Source organism: Sus scrofa, chromosome 5 (genome assembly GCF_000003025.6).
Source record: "Sus scrofa isolate TJ Tabasco breed Duroc chromosome 5, Sscrofa11.1, whole genome shotgun sequence".
Lineage (NCBI taxonomy): Eukaryota > Metazoa > Chordata > Mammalia > Artiodactyla > Suidae > Sus > Sus scrofa.
Window position 1 is genome coordinate 80,898,324 of NC_010447.5, and position 18,709 is coordinate 80,917,032.

The 18,709-nt window shown below is 42.5% G+C and overlaps 1 long non-coding RNA gene across 1 annotated transcript; it reads right to left on the minus strand.

Annotated features, from left to right (window-relative positions):
• LOC106510398 lies at positions 4,496-15,954 on the minus strand. Its single transcript, XR_001308844.2, has 4 exons — positions 15,338-15,954; positions 15,050-15,100; positions 13,301-13,374; positions 4,496-4,777 (listed from the first exon to the last, which is right to left on the minus strand). It is a non-coding gene; the product is annotated as an uncharacterized LOC106510398 (long non-coding RNA).

Sequence of the window (18,709 nt, forward strand, 5' to 3'; positions counted from 1 at the left end):
AATGACAAAAAAATAAATAAATGAAATGAACACAGACATATAAAATGAAATGAACAGGTTTAGAAAGAACTGAAATAAAAGGTAACCTGTAAGAGTTCCCGTCATGGCTCAGTGGTTAACCAATCTGATTAGTATCTTTGAGGACATGGGTTTGATCCCTGGCCTTGCTCAGTGGGTTGAGGATCTGGTGTTGCTACAGCTCCGATTTGACCCCTAGCCTGGGAACCTCTGAAAGCTATGGGTGTGGCCCTTAAAAGACCAAAAAAAAAAAAAAAAGTTTTTTTTTTTAATCTATTAGTGGATAAGAGTATATGTGATTTGAATTTACTTTTTCAGTACTTTTTCTGTATTTTTGTTACAAGCAAATATTTATTACATTTATATGTAATAAAAAGAGTAGTTCTAAAAAGGAAGTCTGGAGTTCTCGTCGTGGTTCAGTGGTTAATGAATCTGACTGGGAACCATGAGGTTGCAGGTTTGATCCCTGGCTTTGCTCAGTGGGTTAAGGATCCAGCGTTGCCGTGAAATGTGTGTAGGTCGCAGACGCGGCTCGGATCCCTTGTTGCTGTGGCTCTGGTGTAGGCGGGCGGCTACAACGCTCATTAGACCCCTAACCTGGGAACCTCCATATGCCACGGGAGTGGCCCAAGAAGTAGCAAAAAAAAAAAAAAAAAAAAGACTAAAATAAAATTAAAAAAATAAAAATAAAGAGGAAGTCTGATATCATGGAACCGCAAAATTACTAGAATATCATTTCCAAGGGGACATTGCCATTTTTCAGATGAAGAAACGGAGGCTCAGAGAGTGGAGTCACTGCCTGCAGTAAAACAAGCCTCCAGCAGCCCTTTTAGAAATAGCTTTAAAGAGGAAAAGAGCAAGAAAAGGTGCATGTTAGAGCCCCATCAGTCACTTGAAAGGCCTCTGAAAACTCCAAGAGAGTCTGTAGTTTGCATGGATGTCTTGAAGGTTGAACGATCAAATGATTTATTGGGTACTATTGGGAAAAAATGACTAATTTTGAGTGAAAAGCTGGGTTTTCACATTGATCTACCGTGTTACCTCAGAACAAATTTACTGAAGGACTATCACGGCTTGATGGATTATTTGATTTACTTTATTAATTGACAGGCATCCCTACGGCCCCTCCTTCCACTCATCTGTCTTTCCTTTCCCCCTTTCTGCCTCCTACCCCCACAGGCAAGGAAAGTCATGTATCTGCTAGGCACTGTACTAGGAGTTTCAGAGAATCTAAAATAACAGACTACCTAAAAACAACTCACACACACAGATACACATACACGTAAGTGCGTGAAATTTGGGTAGACTCCGTGGATTGCCCTAATGTCCGTTTTTCCCGGTTTTGTTGTGTATTCTAGTTGTGTAAGATGTCACCATTGGTGAAGGTCGAAAAGTACTCACAGGACCTCCCTGTACATTTTCCCCCATTTCCAGTGAATGTACAGTTATATCAAAATAAGGAGTAAAACAACCCAGCCCAACCAATCCCAACAAAGAAACCCCAAAACAAAAGCAAAAAACCCTAGTAGGTACGGTCCGAGACAGCTAAGTACCCAATCTGACAGAAACAGAGAAGGGGCACTTACTCTGAGATTTGACAGCTCTTATGGAATAAAGAATGAAAGTAAATAGTTTGGAAGCTAGTAAAATAAAAAGTGACACGACTAATGTCATTGCTATTTTAGGGCTGGAGATAGATGTTCTTGCTGTTTGTCTAGACTTAGAAAATTGTCAGCATCCTACAGGTGAAAAGTGAGCTTCCCTGCTAAGGTCGCAGGACCCTGATGTGAGACAGGTTTGAGTTGTGAAATGTTCCAGGTGTTGTGGCAGTGACATGCATAATAACTCAGATTCTTTTCTTGGAGCTCTGGGATCCCCAGAAGTTTGGAGTCTCCCCACTGTTCCCTGAGGCCTGCTCCGCAGTGGTTGGCCGCCAGATGGCGGTAGAGCATAAGCATCCTGTCGCAGTTCCTGGAGGCCTGTGGGTGGCCATTGCCACAGGTTTTAACTGTGTGGTCCAGTCAACACTGTTACACTAACATATTATGTAACTTATGAAATAAATCGCCAAAGAGAATTTAAAAGTGATATAAAATGAAGTACATAAGCCACTTTGATATCTTCACTCTCTCAGTAGCTAATATCTTAATGCAGAGTATATATTTATGGGGAAGTTCATAGTTAAGGTAAGTGGGTATATGTGCATATATCAAATGATAGTTTCACTGCCTTTGAACTCACTTTTTGTAAAGTCTCATTAGATGGTTGTTGTTTTTGCCTGATTGGCTGGTACCAGGTACAGTGCCATTTCCTTGTTTGAAACATTTGTTTGAACCACATTTAATTGCTATTTTTCTTATGTTTAAAAACTGAGCCAATATTGACAATTTCATGCAGGTTATCATATAATTTCATTATTTTTGCATTATTTTCAGTCTGCATTTTTTTTTTGGGGCAGATTTTTTTTTTTTTTTAACCACTTGTCCATCTTAGAAAAACTGGTTATTTAGTATAACCTAAACATCTGCTGAGTCCCCTGCTGTAATGTGTCACTGTATGTTCAAGGTACAGGGCTGCAGAGTCTCCATGCAGTGGAGCTCTTGTTCCTCCCTCAGGATTCTGCACAAGCCGTACATGACCACAGACCCTCTGACACAGCCCCCAGCCGAGGGCCTCTTCTCAGCCGAGCTTAGTGAAACCGTCTTTCTTACATTTTCAGATAAAAATGAGTAGAGGTCATTTGAACAAGATCTTTTTGCCCCTGCAATGGATGGTTTGTAATCCAACTTGTTCATTTTACAAATGAGAAAATAGGTCAAGATGAACTGATTTACACCCTCTTCGGAGGAAAGTGAAAATGTAGTATCACACCGCAGTGAAGCACATTGGGCTGCCAGATGCTATCTGGACATGTGCCATTCTACCTTGAAAATGGGCAAGGGAGAAAGCTTTAAAAGAATCCTGGGAGTTCCAGCTGTGGCTCAGTGGTTAACGAATCCTGACTAGGAGCCATGAGGTTGCAGGTTGGATCCCTGGCCTTGCTCAGTGGGTTAAGGATCCGGCACGGCTGTGAGCTGTGGTGTAGGTCATAGATGCAGCTTGGATCCCTCGTTGCTGTGGCTGTGGCATAGGCTGGCGACTTCAGCACCGATTAGACCCTAGCCTGGGAACCTCCAAATGCTGAAGGAGTGGCCCAAGAAAAGGCAAAAAGACAAAAAAAAAGAATCCTGGTCTTGGATTCTCTGTTAGAGATCTTTGTTGTCAGTGTGCAAATCTCATTCCATTGTCCCCAGAGTCCCAGAAACCTCCACTTGACCACTAAAATTGGGGGATTTGAAATGTGGTACCTTTGACAGTAACAGTCTTGGGAGAAATTGTGCCTGAGGAAAAGTTTCCTGAGTTCTTCCAGCCCCCAAAGCAGGTTACCTGTCTTTCTTCCTCTCTAGGTAATGAACTTCTTGAAGGCAGGGGTCATGTTTAATTTGTTTTGTTTTGTTTTGTTTTTCTATCGCCTGCCAAGTGGTTGATTTCAGTGTCTGGCATCTAGAAGGTGGTTCCTAAATGTTTAGTGATGTTGCCAGAATTCCCCGGAAGACTTCTAAGTTCACAGGGTCACAACCTGTGCTGAACATTTCCGCGGTAAATGGGTGCCAGGACCCTGGAGAGGATCGTTCCCTTCTGAACGATAGTTCTCAGCTCAAATAGAACTTTCTACAATAATGGAAATGGTTTATATCTGAGCACTCAGCCATTAACCATAAGTAGCTACTGAGCACTTAAAGTATGGCTTGTGAGACTGATGAATTTAATCTTCCATTTTATTTAGTTTAAATTTAAATAGCTGTGTGTGGCTAGAGACTGCATATTGAACAGCCCAGAAACTCTAGATGTTAAATTGTTAAGTGTAGCGGCTTCAGTGTTCTTCATTCTCCTCTAATGACCTCCTTCAAAACATCTCACCATTTCCCACCACTTCACCATCCAGAGACTGTTTGGTTTCCTCCAATTCTCCCACATCCCTTAAATCACCAGGAAATATTCCTTCTCCTAAGTGTTTATTTTGTTCAGCCCATCACTTAAACAACAAAAGGACAAAAAACTTAAAAGCAACCAGGAAAATAGCGATAATTAAAAAGATTTTATTGTTGATCTTATCATTCCCTTTAGGTGGCCTGGGTCTTTCCAAAGGGAGCCATGATGGGACACTTCAGTCAGTGTCATGCTTGTTGGGACTCCAAACAGTGGTTTCTCTTGAGGGGCACATTTGTAACTTGGTCTTTAAAAACATTTATGGAGTTCCCATTGTGGCCCAGCAGAAACAAATCCGACTGGGAACCATGAGGTTGCAGGTTCGATCCCTGGCCTCGTTCAGTGGGTTAAGGATCCGGCATTGCCATGGGCTGTGGTGTAGGTTGCAGACATGGCTCTGATCCCTCATTGTTGTGGCTGTGGCGTAGGCTGGTGGCTTTAGCTCCGATTCAACCCCTTAGCCTGGGAGCCTCCATTTGCCGTGGGTGTAGCCCTGAAAAGCACACACACACACAAAATTTTATATAGTTTCCTTAGTCAATCAATTAAAAGATTAGTATTGAGTCATTACCTGTTGAGTTTCCTGGATTTAGTTTTTTGGATATATAGTCACCAGTTTAACTCCTACCCAGTCTTCAGGACCTGGCTTCATCACCTCCTCAAGGATGACTTTTCCGATCTTCACTAATCAGATTTCCTTAGGATGCTTTCTCTCAGCAGTTGCACCTCTCTTTATGGGGTTGTTGTAAAGACAACATAATGCACCATAAATACCTCTTTATTGCCTGACACATAGTCAGAAAATACTAGTTGTCCCTATTTTTATACTAAAGACACTCCATCTGGATGGAGCCATAGTGAAGTTCATCAGTATTGCGCTGTGATGGAAATCAATCAGGAAAAATTTTACACACAAAAAAATAATTTCAAAGTCACAAGCAGGCCAAGGCAGGTACTCTGGAAAGTCTGTGATGTAAGTATAGATAAGGCAGAGGAAGTGCTTCAGACCTGAATCTGGGAAAGAGAAGAGCCTGCAGTGGGTCCATTGTAATTTAGGACCACCTAAGTGGTAATTCAAAGGATATTCGCAAGATCATCTGGTAAGTCCCTTTATGGCTGGGCAAGATAACACCTAAACCATTGAGATATTTGTCCATGTTACCTTAAAGTCCTTGTCTGTAGACTTATTAATATTTTACATAGTTGGAAGAATATTTTATTGTATATTTTACTAATTTGTGTATTTTTGCTCTTTTTAATGGTATTTTGCCTTTATTTCCTCACACCCTGTCTTAGGGATTCTGAAGTAAACACATGAAATATGCATCTCTTTCTCTATGCTCATACACACATACAAACAAATATATGTTTTTTAAATATTTATTTATTTATTTATTTTGTGTTTGGTCCTTTTAGGGCCACACCTGCGGCATATGGAGGTTTCCAGGCTAGGGGTCAAATCGGAGCTGTAGCTGCTGGCCTACACCACAGCCACAGCAGTGCCAGATCCTTAACCCACTGAGCAAGTCCAGGAACCCGAAACCTCATGGTTCCTAGTCAGATTCGTTTCTACTGCGCCACGATGGGAACTCCTTTTAATATTTATTTTTACAAAAATTGTAATACTATACACATTTATTTACAATTTGCTTTTCATACGTCATGTATATCCAACATCTGCTTGAGTTGCTTGTAAAAAAAACTTGGAATGCGTGCTAGATTTGATGTACATTCTTATTCCCAATTGAAAACAAACCAGTTTTCTATTTCTGGAAGAGTAGTAGATAGATAAGATCCCATGTTGCTGTGGCTCTGGCGTACTAGGCCTGGGCGGCCTGGCCTTCCGATTTAAATCCCCTGAGCTGGGAGAACCTCCAAATGGCTGGCAGGAGCGGCGCCAAGAAATGGGCCAAAAGGACCAAAAAAAAAAAAAAAAAAAAAAAATTTAAAAATCTTAAAATGCATTAATGAGCTGTTAGGAAGGCATGAATCCAAAGAGGTAAACAAATTACTAAGGACGCTTTCATTCTGAGGACATTTGCTGAAACTGCAGTGAAATTGGGTTTTAATTGTGATGGCCTCTTATGGATAGGAGAAAGGAGAAAATCAGATTCCACCCAAAGTGGGAAGCACAAGGGAGAACTCCAATATAGTTGGAACCCACAAGTCCACAGGCTGAGTATGTAAGGGTAAACTGAAGATAAAGCACCAGCCCTTCACATAAGGAACAGCAAGGAAAATGGTCAGCTTTAAAACTTGGAACTAGAAAAAACGAAGGAGAATAATCAATGGGTGCATTTTAGTAGTAGATAAGACATAGTGGGAAAGACAGTCAATGAACTGAAAGCTAGATCTGAAGAAAGTATCCAGCATGAAGCACAGAGAAACAAAGAGATGAAAAATAAGAGGAAACATAAGGATGGAGTGGGGTGGTTTTATATTTGGTGTCTCAGGAGAAGAGATGTATGAGAGAGAGGGAATGTTTGAAGAGATAATGGCTAAGTATTTTTCAGAACCAAAGAAAAGCATCAGTCTTTATATTTAGGAATCTAATCCATCTCAGTCAGGACCGATAATAAAAAATACACACTGGGAAACATCATAATCAAACTTTAGAATCCCCAGAGAAAGATAATATCTTCAAAGCTATTATGTATGAGAAAAGTAGACTATGTACAAAGAATGGCAATTGAATAGAATTGACTTCTGAACAGCAACAATGAAAGCCAGAAAAAAGTAGAACTTTGTGGGTATACAGAGAAAATAGTTATCAACCTAGTATTACCCTGCAAAATAGCTGATAGTCAAGGTGATAAAAAGAAACTTTCAGGAAGAATAAAAATTAAAGTTTGATAACAACAGACTCTAACTATAGAGAATTCTAAAAGGATGCACTTGAAGAATAATAAAGATATTCCCAGATGGAAAGTCTTAGATGCAAGAAGGAATGATTAGTGAAAAAGTTGTAAACCTATGTATAAATTTAAAACAAAGGGAGTTCCCATTGTGGCGCAGCAGAAATAAATTTGACTAACATACATGACTAACATACATGAGGATGCGGGTTGGATCCCTGGCTTCACTCAGTGGGTTGTGGATCTGGCGTTGCCATGAGCTATGGTGTAGGTCGAAGATGCAGCTTGGATCTTGTGTTGCTATGGCTGTGGTGTAGGCCAGCAGCTGTAGCTCTGTTTGACCCCTAGCCTGGGAACCTCCAAATGCTGTGGGTGTGGCCCTAAAAAGTAAAAAAGTAAAAAAAAAAAAAAAAAAAAAGTGTAAAACATTGATGATGATAAGCAAGACAATTAAATACAGAACAGCAATAGAGTGTAAATTGGATTGGCTGATTGGATTAAAGTGTTTTAAGGCTTTGTATTTCATGGGAATAGGATAAATACAAATATATGATTTTTTTTTTGGGGTCTTTTTTCCTTTTCTTGAGCCGCTCCCATGGCACATGGAGGTTCCCAGGGTAGGGTCAAATTGGAGCTGCAGCCGCCGGCGTCCATCAGAGCCACAGCAACGTCCATCAGAGCCACAGCAACGTGGGATCTGAACCGCGTCTGTGACCTACACCACAGCTCATGGCAATGCCGGATCCTTAACCTATTGAGCAAGCCAGGGATCGAACCTGCAACCTCATGGTTCTTCTTCGGATTCGTTAAACCACTGAGCCATGACGGGAACTCCCAAACATATGATTAATTTTAGACTTAATAACTTAAATATTCATGCTATAATTTATATGGGAATCTAGAACAATAGAAGTAGTGACTATAAATTCTAAATGAGACAGTGGAGTGGGAAAAACATCAGTCCAAAAGAGGACAAGAAGAAAGAAAAGCACAAAAGGTGAGACAAATAGAAAGTACAAAATAAATTGGTAGAAGTAAACCCAAATGTATTCGTTACTGCAGAAAATTAAATTGTAAACGGTCCAATGAAAAGACAAAGTTTGTCAGACTGGATTTTAAAAAAATATAGCCATATGCTGTTGAAAAAGTGAGAAATTCAGAACATTAGATACAGAAAAATTAAAAGTATAGAAAATGATACAGCTGGCAAATGTTAGTCATAAGAAAACTGGTATAGAAATATTAATAACTTTAGATTTTAAGGCAGAGAACACTATGAGAAAAAATGAAAGTTACTACATAGGGAGAAAAGGTTCAATTTATGAGAATATGAAAACTCTAAAGATACATTTACCTAGCAGCATATCCTCAAAATGAATAAAACCAAAATTAACTACAAAAAAAAGGACAAATCTAACAGTATACAAGGGAGGTTTTAATATGCCTTTCTCCATAGATCAAGTAGAACTATTAATAATAATATGGAGTAGAAAAGTGAAAAGAATATACATAATGTCATGTTTAATGAGTATAAAAGAGAAAAATAAAGTTTCAGATTATGTTTAGCATGTCACCTTTTTATAAAAGTTAGGAAAAATTAATCTTACAATTTTTAGGAATATACATGCATGTCTTAAGAGTATATTTAAGAAGTAAAGATATGGAGTACCCTGGTGGCTCAGTGGGTTCAGAAACTGGCATTGTCAGTTCTGTGGCTCTGGTTGCAGCTGTGGCACAGCTTCCATCCCTGGCCTGGGAACTTCTGCATGCTGCAGCTATTGGCCCCCCCCCCCCCCCCCCCCCTGGTCAAAAAAACGTAAAGATGTGATGAAGACAAGCTTCGGTATGTGATCATTTCAGATGGGGAAAGGCATGGGAGCAGAACTGGAAGCATGCGGGTAAATGTAGCTTGTTAATGTTCTAATTCACATATTGGATGGTGAGCAGATAGGTGATTTTTCCTTATTAAAGGAATAAATAAATAAGAACCAAGGATCATGTAAATCAAATTCTGTGCAACCAGGTATCTATATCTGCATCTGTGTATGGTGTCTGGAGATGGACTGCGTACGTTAAAATGCTGGCTCTGCACTCATTTTCTCCGTCTTAGTTCCAGCCTTTGGAACATGGGTATAATAATTATACGTATACATCATGCGAACATTAAATGAGCTAATACACTTGAAGTCCTTAGATCGGTCTTTGAAGTGTATTAGGGGATCAGTAAAAGCTGGCCGTTTTATTATTGCTGCTTTTGAGAGAGAAAAGACCCTTAGGATGTCCTGCTCTTCTTTTCACTTTGATTTATTTGTGTTCATCCTTGTTTCTTTCTCCTCCAAGATGAGTAAGGAAAGATTCCTTCACCTCTTAAGGCCCACGGTTTCACTCCAACTCTGAATCCCATCCTCATCTCCACTAGCTCCGTACCTGGTTCCATAAACTGTCCTGTCCTCTCTTGCTTCTCCCATCTGTTGGTGTCAGTGAGGTTTGGGCCAGGGAAGTAGAAACCACTGTGGGTATTTCAAGAGTGAGGGTATATTACAGGGAATTGGAACCATTGGAGGGTCTGGGTGTGGAGGTGGGTGAAGGTCAGGAAAGCCATTTCTAGCTTTCAGGGAAATGGAATATCCACACTGTACTTGCCATCTGTCCCATTTGGTAAGTGAACTCTACCCCGCTTTCAGGGCTTGGCTGCTGAGTCCCTATTCCTGGGACTAAAATGTTAGCCTGCCCCCATCTCCTAAATTCTGGCAGAAGACACAGACTCCTGGGTCAAAGACAAAGGAAGGCTTATTACAGAAAAAGCAGCTGCCAGAGTATCATCTTTTTTTTTTTTTGGACCATGCCCATGGAATGCAGAGCTTCCCAGGCCAGAGATTGAACCTGTACCACAGCTGTAAGCAGAGCCACAGCAGTGACAGTGCCAGATCTTTAACCCATTGAGCCAGAAGGAAAATCCTATCAAATTTCCTTTTACTGGTTGCCTGAGTTCAGTTTCCACAGGGTGAGGTAGTGATGGCTGGGTGACACTTGTTGTGCAGTGGGCTGTATTGCAGAGATGGAACCCTGGATTTAGATAATCTGAACCTCTCGTAATGGGTTGTAAGTAAACCCCATGGAGAGGCTTTATGTTTATTTTACTGGACTTTAAAAAATCTTGCCCTTTCTCTGAAAGGAAATACTATTTCTATCTTTCAAGACTATTTCCTCTGCAAACATTCTTCTCTTTATTTTATTTTTTTTTATTTTTTTTTTTTGTCTTTTTGTCTTTTCTAGGGCCACTCCCGCGGCATATGGAGGTTCCCAGGCTAGGGGTCGAATCAGAGCTGCAGCCGCGGCCTACACCAGAGCCACAGCAGTGTGGGATCTGAGCTGCATCTGCCACTACACCACATCTCATGGCAATGCAGGATCCTTGACCCACTGAGCAAGGCCTGGATCGAACCCGAAACCTCATAGTTCCTGGTTGGATTCGTTAACCACTGAGCCATGACGGGAACTCCATCTTCTCTTTATTTTATCTTTGCCCCTCCCCCCCTTTTTCTTTCTTTTTTGGCCACAGTGAGCAGCAACTTGATATGGGATCTCAGTTCCCAGGCCAGGGATTGAACCCAGGGCACAGTGGTAAAAGTGCCAAGTCTTATCCAAAAGACCACCAGGGAACTCCCATCTGCAGACGTTCTTGAAAAGATAGTCTGAGCCAAAGGACAGTTAATGATTCTGTTTATAAGACGTGGAATTTCAGAGATTCATGGAGAATTTGTCTCATACTGCTTATTACAGATTGTCATAATTTGTTGTTTATCTCATTTTCTCTAATTGTATTAGAAATTTCTTGAGGATGGAGTGAAGTTTCCCTTGCTTTATCCCTAGGACAGTGACTGGTGCCTATTAGATGGGAAGTAAATGTTTGCGGAAGGGGTGAATGAACGAATGAACCCCCTCACGTGTACTTGTGACACAAAGTTGGGATTGATGCTCTGTGCCCAGCTCTTCTTATCCAAGGCTAGAGCAGTATCTGGGAAGCAGGGCTGGGGCCTCTCCTCATGCATCACAGATTCTCTGGGTCATGCTTGAGCAAGTATTTGGGAGTGTTATTGTGGGACTAGGAGGAAGATGTGATTATGAGGCATCCCATCAGTCTCCTTGTCCTTTCCCCTCTTCCAGAGCATGTAAGTTGGATGTACAGAACCTCAGGATAATCGCTGTGATGTTTATTTGAAATCTCACTCTATCTAGGCGAGTGACTGGCAGGTATTTCTGCCACAAGAAGAATCTGTAAACTTCAAAGAATATTGATAAAACAGTAACATCCACCAGTATGTAAGCTCCATGAGAATATTTTTAGAGATAATAGTTCCTTCATAGATTTTGTTGATTGAATTAGAGCATTAAATTTGTGGAGCACTTACTGTATCCCCAGGCATGGGACTAGGCATGGGGCTAATCACTTAATATACTTCATTTAATTTGCACAGTAATCCTTTGAAGTAGATATTAGCCCCATTTAGCTGACAAGGAAACTGAGGCTGAGAGAAATTAAGACTTGCCCATGGCCACACTGTCGGCTAGTGTTCAGATCTAAGCATGACTCCACACAAAGCATGTCTCTGTCCATAGAGTACCAGTGTTGGAGGCTTATCATTTATTGAGAAGGAGGGCAGTGGAACATTAACCTAGAATGTCTAAGTGAATCATTACCTGATCCCATGACATGAGAATTTGTAGCTGAGTTTGAACAAGATCAAATTGCTGATTTTTGAACCTTTTTGCCCCTACAGAAAGGTCACTTTCATATATTTCTACGTCAACGATGTGCTGTAAACATCTCAGTGTTGTTTTCAAAAAGTAGCTTCAGAAACATTCAATATTCCGAGTACATGATATACACGATATACTTGGCTCCCCAGACCATGCCTGGCACCCCAGTTTCACTACTTACCTAGACCCTGAGGTCATCCAGGGGACCTTTTCATAGAAAGTAGAGACCAGGGAAAGGATGTTTCTCAAGTAAGACCCAGGAGGACCAAAAAGCCCAGTGGAAAAGAACCACCTTAAAGGTGACAGCTGCTGCTGAAAACACTGAGCGAGTGAACTGCAGACTAGCTGAACTGTCTTCTGGGCTATGACAAATACTGAGCTTTATACTGTCGGAATGTATGCCTGGCTGGACATCTTAAGGGACAATTTGAGAAAACTCAAGTGTCCCCAAATGAATTTGCTGATTTCAGCAAGGATCAATCTCCATAGTATTCAGCAAGCATGGTGATTACTGAGTTAGAAGACATAAGCAGCCTCGTTGCTCAGAGTTAATATCCGAGGCTAAATATCCATTTACATCATTAGTGTCATGAACCGCAGCCAGAGAATATTCAGGAGCTCACTCTGTTGGCGAGTCAGTCTGAAAGGAATTGCCTCTTGTCAAGGACTGAGCTGAAGGCTGGGCTGCTGTGTGATTGGCATCGGTTCTAGTCCTGCCAGCAGACACACATGTCCCGGTTGCCCACATGGTCTGCGCTTCACCTTGCCTGTGGGGCAGGAGTGGTTTGATGTGACCTCTTTGAAGACTCAATGAGTCTTAAGAGCAGGCTGGCAAGCCTGCAACCGGGACAGGGGTTGCCCTCCTTTTCCTGCAGTTGGTCACATAGTTAGTAGGTCACACATACTAGTGGTAATTTAATAAGCATATCTGTCAAACGACAGAAGACAGCGTTTGATTCTGCTGTGGAGGTCAAAGATCTGAAAGTCTAAATTTCTGTGTCATTGTGTCAGGAGTTCGGGGAGAATTAAATAAAACAGCCATTTCCCTTTCTTAGGAAATTTTCTCTTATTAAGAACAACTATATACCCCCCATTTTGTCTATATCTATCTATATAGTTATATATATTGGCTATACATAGTCTATATATACAACTCTAGACAACACAGTTTATGGTGTAAAATACAAAGTAACTGTAGAAAAAAAATTAAAATTCTCACTATTCACTGACAACCGCAACGGACATTTTGGTACATGTTTCTTTTCTTCTTTTTAAGGGCTGCACTCGCAGCATATGGAAGTTCCCAGGCTAAGGGTTGAATTGGAGCTACACCTGCTGGCCTACACCACAGCCATAGCAACTCAGGATCTGGGCTGTGTCTGCGGCCTCCACCACAGCGCACAGCAACTCTGGATCCCCAACCCACTGAGCTAGGCTAGGGATCGCATCTGCATCCTCATGGATACTAGTCGGGTTCATTTTCACTGCACCACAACAGGAACTCCCACGTATTTCTAAACTAGATATAAATGCATTCATAAAGCAAATTGGCATCATACTATATACACTTCTGGTGTCAGTCTTTTTCCTACTTCATGTGTTGTAAACATTTTATTGTCTAGATAGTCATCTCTTACCTTTTCTGTGTGTGGCTGTTTGGTATCCATGATGCACAGCGGTGGGAAAATTGACAGGGCTCTTCATATATAAGCTGTAGTGGAAAGACATAGGTTTAAACCTTAACTCTTTGAGGGCCTTAATTTCCTCAACCATAAAATGGGAGTACTAACACTTGCCTGGCTGCCTTGAAGTGTTGCCATGAGAGTTAAGTGAGTTTCTGTGAAACCTAGAACAGGATATGCTGGTAAAGGCTGTGTGTTTATGAGACGTGTGGGTAACACTTCACAGATAGGCCATAACACTGGAGTCTGTCTTAATCATTAGGTCTTTAAAAAAAGAAAAATAACCCAACCAAACCTCAGAACGCAAGTTAGGTCAAAATATTAATCCCACAGTTTATCCTTAAGTTAAAATACAACTTTTAAAGAACGGCATGTTCTTTTATGGATTTGTTTCCTTTTCAACAAAGAACTGGCGTGACCCACTCAAGCTCCTGTTTGTTGATGCCACAAGGGCTTCCATCTTCAAACGCAATCAGTGATTGGCTTTGATATTGGGTGGGAATTCGAGGAAGGCTCTCAGGGTCCAGGAATTAATATGTTCTGATGAATGCTAACTTTTTAAAAAGTTTATGATGATTTTTATTATGAGTACTAACTTTTTTTTTTTTTTTGTCTTTTCTAGGGCTGCACCCACAGCATATGGAGGTTTCCAGACTAGGGGTCTAATCAGAGCTGTAGCCACTGGCCTCCACCAGAGCCACAGCAACTCGGGATCCAACCTGCGTTTGTGACCTACACCACAGCTCATGGCAACACCGGATCCTTAACCCACTGAGTGAGGCCAGGGATCCAACCTGCAACCTCATGGTTCCTAGTCGGATTCGTTAACCACTGAGCCACGACGGGAACTCCATGAGTACTAACTTTTAATAGTTCCCAGGATAATACTCTTTTACCTAAAATGTAGTGAGAAAGACTTGCCACTCAAACCACTGAAATCCGGAGCAGGGGGAAAATCCCTCGATATTTCCAGCCCCAAAACACTGCTTTCCTTTGCTAACAGACAACTCTTATCTAGATTAAACTCCTTACAGGGTAAGCAGCCCTTGACCAGGTGTTACTACTACAGGCAGACCTCCTGGGTTATCTCCACATTCTGACAAGAGGGTAGCGCTGGCAAGAGATGGTGCTCTCTTTCCTACAGTGGCAAAATGTTAGGTGTCCTGTTGATCAGGACCCAGCGTGAGGCAGGGTTTATTAAAAAAATTAAAAAATTAAAAAGGAAAACAAAAAAGTTTTAAACCTCTTTAAAATGATTGCTGCCCAGATTAAAAATTAGCCAGTGCGTCATTTTTAATGTTAGCAAGAAACACTCTGGTCAGGAATAAATATATATATGATCAACTTTTGTTGCAGAGAAAAATCTTAAGAATAGGTTTATATATCCTTTGACTTGGAGGAAATGAACTTGATGGACTCTGCCTCTTTATTGTTACAGTGGTTTCAACCCCCCCTCCCCCCCCCCCCGCCCCCCTTTGCTTCTTGAAACAAGTCCCCTGGAATGGTTGGGCGATGTGGGAAAATATTGTGACAAACAGGCCTGTTTACGTTTGGGGGTGGGGGGGCGGCTGTTTTGTTTGCCTCGCTGGCCGCCAGGCCCCTCCTTTTCATGGTTGGCGGTCCCCCGACAGCTCGGATTCCTCCGCTGACATCTGTTATAATGAGAGCTCTGACGGGAATAGATTTGCAAAATGATGTGCTTACAATAGGACGGGAGCTGTTCCTCAAACTTTGCTCGAGATAAGCAGATGGGGTCTGAAAACAGAGCATTTGAACCGATTAGGTCGAGGTGAACGCATTTATTCAGCGCACACTGAAGAGCTGTTCTGCGACCCCCTCCCACCCCAACTTCGCCCCGACTCCCCCCCACCCCTCACCTCCCCCGGTTTGGAAGCGGGAGGGGTTCCGATGGCTTCCTTTTTCTGCCTCCTGCTCACTCGCGGGGAGCCCGGCCCTTCCCGTCCCTCAAGCAGAAGCATGCTGGGCACCTACCTCGTGCCAACGGGCCCAACAACAGCGAAAACCCACCCCTCACGCCGCATAAAGAGAAGCTGGGGCAACACATGGGGCTTTCCCACTCGGCACAAATGAAGGCTGTTTGTGCTAGTTAACCTTTTCCAAGCCCGGGTCGCTCCTGCTGGGAGGCAGGGCCGAGCTGCGGAGAGTGAAAGCCTGGCAGAGCCCAGAGTCGCCAGCTCGCCTGGGCCCCCAACACACGCCACTGCCTTCGCAGAATACCAAACGCCTGCATCCCACTCTTCAAAAGCCCGCCGGGCTCCATGTGCTGGTGACAGTTTGGATTCCAGAAGAAATCGGCCTCAGGGAAAACCCGGCAGACACTTCCCGGTAACCTTGATTGCCTAGCGGGGTTTAACTTTGGAATCTCTGAAAAGGAAGAAATGGAAGTGTTCCCATTCCGGCCTTTATTCTTTTCAGCATCTCCACTAGCTGTGTCAAGAGAAGCCTCCTTTGTACTTGCCAAGCCTGAAGTCAAGTCAGTCCCACACTTCATAGTAACTTGTGCGCTGAGCATATTGGTTGAAGCAAAAGCAAGACAGGCCGATTATGCACATACATTTCTTTTTTTCTTTTTTTTTTTTTTTTTGTATTTTAAGGGGCGCACCCATAGCATATGGAGGTTCCCAAGCTAGGGGTCGAATCACAGCTGTAGCTGTCAGCCCAACTCCACAGTCATAGCAACTCAGGATCCGAGCTGTGTCTGTGACATACACCACAGCTCGCAGCAACGCCGGATTCTTAATCCACTGAGTGACGCAGGGGTTGAACCTGGGTCCTCTTGGATACTAGTCAGATTTGTTTCTGCTGAGCCACAAAGGGAATCCATACACGTACATTTCTAAGACCTGTTTTCTGAGTCTCTGGGGAGAATATTGCCAGTGTCAAAGGGATGATGCTCTGTAGGGAAGAATGAGGTTAAAAGGTGACCATGAAGGACATTTTTGAAAATAGCTTTTCAGAGTGGGGGAGCAGAAGTTTAAAAGTATGAGATTTCGGTGCCCAAGAGGAGGGCTGGCATTGCTGCTCCACTGAAACAGCCTAACATCTTAAGAGGAATCAGATTTCTGCAAATTGCAGGTTGAAATAATCAGTGGAAATGCATTTATTACAGCTGCCAGGGTGCTGAAGTGCAGGACCCATACCCTCCAGCACATTCAGAGAAAGAATAGTCTTTGGAGCTCACTTTCTCAAATCCCCCATCCCTGACTGTCTCCAGCTGCCAGTGCAGACCTGCAGGTATTGTGCTGACTCAGTGCAATTTGTTTATAAGGCGGTATGGTTCAGAATGGGTCAGTTACCTGGCAGCGCATAGCCTGAGAATGGAGGATGCACTAAGGCACAGTGGAAATAGTTTATTAACCACGGAAGCTATCACAGCATTTCCATGTATAGGTCAACAAAGTCTTGCCCTACAGATAATCATATTCTGAGGAAATCCACCTTCGACTTATATCTTTGCTTATCAAAAGAAATCAGAGGAGATTCACTACAACTTAATGTATGTGGCCATCAATAGTGGTGAAGAGAAGAGTGAAATAAGTGGATGCCAAGGTTGGGATCTTAAGCTGCTTTTTATTGGGATTATTTTAGACAAGCTATAGGTAAGGTTCACAGATCATCTTTGTTTCTAAGTCATGTCCTTCACGGAAGCTCTCAGGTATTTGGAGGGTAGACACTTAATGGTTTTCATAAGACCATGGGGTGAAGTATTATATTTAGTTTGCATTGGTTTTTTGTTTGGTTTTGTTTTTTGAAGGTACAGAACTCTCAGAATTCTTTAGAAACATAAAATGGTAGAAAGAATATTGAGTTTTTGGGCTTCAGAGCGTTTGAGTTTTGGCTGTGCCACTCACTGGCTGTGTGACTGAACACATGTCTTATCTTCTCTGGGTCTTGGTACTGTGGACTGAGTATGATGTCCCCCGAACTCTCATGTATTGAAGACCTCACCCTCTGTCTGATAGTAATTGGAGGTGGGCCTTTCGAGGTAATGGAGGGTGGAGCCCTCATGACTGGGATTAGTGCCTTAGAAGAAGACACATGACTGAGACGACGCCTCCCTCCACCATGTAAGCAGCAAGAAGGTGCTGTTACAAGCCAGGAAGACAGAGTTGCTTAAATATACGTTAAAAAGGCAGCTATTTTTTATTATTCTGCCTGGGAATTATATTATTTATTCTTAAAGATAGCTTGGTAATTCTGTTACAAGAATATGACTATGGAGCATTTCCTGGGGGCCTAGTGGTTAAGGATTCAGTGTTGTCATTGCTGTGGCTCAGGTTCCATCCCAGGCCTAGAAATTGATGCATGCCAAAGCCAAAGAAAAAAAGAATACCATTATGGATTCTCTGTCATTCTTTTTTTTTTTTTTTTTTTTTGTCTTTTTGCCATTTCTTGGGCCGCTCCCAGCATATGGAGGTTCCCAGGCTAGGGGTCGAATCGGAGCTGTAGCCACCGGCCTACACCAGAGCCACAGCAACGCGGGATCCAACCCACGTCTATGACCTACACCACAGCTCACAGCAACGCCGGATCATTAACCCACTGAGCAAGGGCAGGGATCGAACCCGAAACCTCATGGTTCTAGTCGGATTCGTTAACCACTGCGCCACAACGGGAACTCCCCTCTGTCATTCTGTATTGAGGACTAAAACATACAAAATGGAAAGTTCTACGTAGTTGAAAGAGAAACGCATTAGGGTGACTGGCTCCTTAGAAATAGCATAGTTGGTTAAGAGGTCTCTGAGGTCAGACTGCCAGGGCTTCATGCCCAGTTCTGCCTGTTACTGGCAATGTAATATTGAGAAATTACTTACCTGATGTTTACGTTTCTTCCTTTGTAAAGTGGTAACAATAATAGCCCTTACCCAGTGGGGTTGTTAGGAAGATAAACTGAGTTAATGTACCGGAGGTGCAGAGACCAGTGTGCCACTCTGGATCTGCCATCATCAGCGTCTCCTTCATCACCCTGCTGGGAGCAGCTTCGGAGCGAAATCAGCGCCTGTCTTAAGGTAAATTCCTAGAGGAGCTGAATTGCTGGTTCAAAGAGCATTTGCCACACAGGTCCTTTAAGACTCAACTCCATCTAATAGATCCAGGAGTTAATTCTGCAGCTGGGCCAGGTCGTTAGCCTCGGACTCAGGAGGAGATAAGGCTGATTGAAACCCGATGCAGGGACCTCAGTGCTGAGCTTCTTTTGTCACGGTGACAACATTGGTGTCCCTGAGAATATTTCCTGGAAAGGTCCTGTGACTTTCTTGGCACCTCTCTTCACCCATGTCCTATCTGTTGATGGATCTGGGAACAGTACTTCTGTTACTTCTGCCCCTGAGCAGCCATGCCTCA